Raw genomic sequence first — 3,679 nt, 5'->3', positions numbered from 1 at the left:
ATGAGTCACTAAGTTCAGATTACTTATGGGAAGGGACTTAGGCTCGCTCTGAAGTAAGAACATGAAGGAATTTGTGGACATTTTAAAACCACCACATGGGCCTCTTTGGATACCTTTTCCTTCTGTCCTTTTTTAATCTCTTCTCTTTTTACTCACCTTATCTTTGGGATGAGTATTTTCTGCTTAGAAGTCCCCACTAATTTTGGGAGGTGGGAACAAACCTACATAAAGCAGATTATCTTATTTAATCATTACAGCTATCCCTTCAGAACTTTCTGAGGTACGTACTGGCCTCATTTACAAAGTTCATGCATTCATTTAACTAATATTTCTCGAGCGCGTGCAATATTTCAGGCTCTGTGCTGGGTGCCCGGTGGGGTAGAGTGCTGAACAACACTCAGCGTCTGACCTCACCTATGTTCTCATGCCGTTTCCAATTTTGGGGTGGGGGAGGTGGGAGGGGACTTAGAGGGAAGTCGAGATATGTGCCCAAGGTCATAGAGCTGATAAGCTACCCTATACTGCCTTCGTCAAAAGGAGGGTAATAAGGGCAGGGACTGAGGGCAAAGAGGGAGAGGGTTTCTTCTTGGCTGCCCAGCACTACTCACTGCCAAGGAGAGAAGGAAGGGATAGGAGAGTCTTCAGGCAGAGAGGAAGCCATGCATATGTCAGAGTGCCTACTGGGTCAAGGCTTTGGGAAGCAGAAGGACAAAGGCCTGGACTCCACTATCTTCAACCCAAGGAGTCAGCCATATGTGTGTCCTGGGAAGGATCGACAGGACAAGAATGGTTTTGGTCTTCCTCACATCATCTGTGCAGACATCTCTCCCTTCTGCCTCCCATGGGACTTGGTCTGGACTTTTTCCAGCCAATGCATTCAAGGACTGAGCATCCTGTGACCTCGGGTCTCAGAAAGAGACCCAGGGTCAGTCCAGATGCTAACACGTGCCGGCATTCGGGGAGAAGCTTATTACAAGTTTGAAAACAAAACTTGGACAGTCTCAGGGGATTAAAGCAGGGGCTCAAGCAGAAGGGAGACATTCCAAAAGCCAGAGGTGAAAAAGAGGAAGGAACACTTGAATTTCCAGATGGGGTGGGCTGATCCTGGAGCTGTTGGAGCCTGGGTGGCTGTTGGGAGCTTTTCTGCTCTGTTGCGGTTGTAATTACAGCGTCTGAAAGCTTGCGTGACATTGCTAATTTTAGAGAAAATAGGACACTGATATCTGTAAGAACACTCAGGCTCAGGTGGCTGATTAGTGCTTCCACGTATCGCAGAATCAAACCCAGAAATAGTGTAGGCATTAGGAAATACTATTATTAGAAGAATATTCGTAACGACGGAAATGAAAAATGTAAATGCCAACTCTTTAGAGAGGTTTAAAGAGATTAATTGGAATAATAAAACAACTGGAAGTCAAATTGGTTATGGAACTGTGCTTCGAACTGATGAATTCTATTTGAAGTCTTTTTTCCTTTGGCACATTCTTTTTTGGCTCAAATGTAAAAATAAATTAGTAAAACATCAGTGAGTGAGCTTCTCGAAACCATGAAGGACTGTGTGATTTGCGATATGCTGACCAAGTATTTCCCATTCGCTGTAGGAAAAAAAAAAAATGTTCAAAAGAAAGAAAGCTGTGAGAGGAAGAGTGTAGGGTAGGTATAAGGGCAAACTTGTGGGCAGAAAGTGAGACCCAGAAATGGGTTATCAAAGATCATTTAAGAAATAATTTCTACAGAGAAACTGGAGATGCCGGCTTGAAAACAATAACAGTGGGATAGTCTTATGACCACAACTAGAAATACTGTAAACAAGAAGAGGGTTTTCAGACCCAAAAAATGAAATAATGGAGGTGGGAGATAAGAAGGGAACAGTGTTTAGGCAGGGCATAAATAATGCACGGTCTTATTTGTTTGTTTTGACTACTAGAATAATTCACACGCAAAGAGTGAAATTAATCATTATTGTCAGGGATAATAGCCTGAAACAAATTTGACCAGAACTGTGTGTTATAGCACATAGATGCAGGCTAAAACCTTATCACGTTCTCTGACATGGCAGTGGTCAGAGTATAGTCTTAGAGTTTGTTAAGTTTAACTTTCAAGAGGGCTGGGAAGACTAGGAACTTCGCAGCCAACAGCGATGGGTTGGAATCGCGTGAGTTTGTGCCCACTTTATTTTGCAGCGTCCCCTGGTACCTCTGTGTAAGGAGAATTATAGTGTTAACACTTCGGGCTTGCCGAGATTGATGAGGCCATGTGTCTACAGCCTCTTGGCACATATTACACACCTGCTGGTATGTCTTCTTTCCCTGTACTTGAAGGGAAAACCACTTGTGAAAGGGAACTTAAAATGTGATATGTTGCCATCACCTAAGCTGCCTGGGCCCCAAGCCTCGGGTCTGATCTCCAAGGTTTATGTCTTTTTTTTTTTTTAAAGATTTTATTTATTTATTTTGACAGAGAAAGACACAGTGAGAGAGGGAACACAAGCAGAGGGAGTGGGAGAGGGAGAAGCAGGCTTCCCGCGGAGCAGGGAGCCCGATGCGGGGCTCGATCCCAGGACCCTGGGATCATGACCCTAGCCGAAGGCAGACACTTAATGACTGAGCCACCCAGGCACCCCTCCAAGGTTTATATCTTGAGCAAGACTCTGGAAAATCAGAGCTTGGCCTATTGGACTGTCCCTGAGCTTGGGAAAGCTTTACCTGGAAATCCAATACCAAAGTGTTCTGGATTTCATACTGAAGATATTAAAGGGAAACTATTAGAACGATTAAACGAAAATAGAAGTATGTGCTAAATATCTGTGATTCTTAGACAATAAAATTACTAAGTCATTAAACATATTTTATAAAATATGTGCAGACAGCCTGGCTCTAACCCTTACTGGCTGTGTGGCCTTGGCAAGGTCACTAAACTCCTCTTACTCTCCATTTTCCCAGCTCTAAAATGGGGATAATAATAGTACCCACCACACAGCGTTGCTGTGGGGACTGAGGGAGATGATGTGTATAAAGGTGCTTAGTGGAGTGCCTGGCACAGATCGGGCACTGCATCAACACCAGATAAAAGGTAAACAAAATCCTCATCCTTCTTAAAGTGTAAAGGATACGCAGAGTCTGTGCAGCCCTGTGGTGACTTTTGGCTCTCAGCCTTGGATATGTAATTAATCACAGTACAGCGAACTCTTGATTATCTGCACTAGTGAAGGGCAGAGGTGTAGATATAATAAAAAACAAGGGGCAGTCTAAAAGTCATTTATATCTTTGGCTTTGGAACAAAATCAGAGAAAGACACATGCACATGTGTGCACGTGCGTGCATGCACGCGCACACACACACACACACACACTTTTTTGTCCTGGCAAAGGCTTCCCAATCAGAAACCCCATCAGCCACAGGAAGCTTTCTAGGGGCAGGGAGTGGGGCAAGGTACACTTGGCCTTTAATAAAGGATATAAAGGATATATAAGGCATGTTTTAAATTTTAAAAATACAGAATATACACAAATATAGTTATCATTACCGTTAATAATAGTTTACTTGCAGATTTTTGACAGTTGACTAAAAGCATGAATCAGAATGCAGGAGGCAAGCTGTTTCTATTCCAACTCCCTGGGACAAACCATGTAGTTGTCTGCCGCTCCATCCTACCCAAATGAAATAGAATTTTGAGCTGA

Source organism: Halichoerus grypus, chromosome 4, assembly GCF_964656455.1.
Source record: "Halichoerus grypus chromosome 4, mHalGry1.hap1.1, whole genome shotgun sequence".
In the NCBI taxonomy this organism is placed as follows: Eukaryota; Metazoa; Chordata; class Mammalia; order Carnivora; family Phocidae; genus Halichoerus; species Halichoerus grypus.
This window is presented reverse-complemented; position numbering follows the sequence as displayed.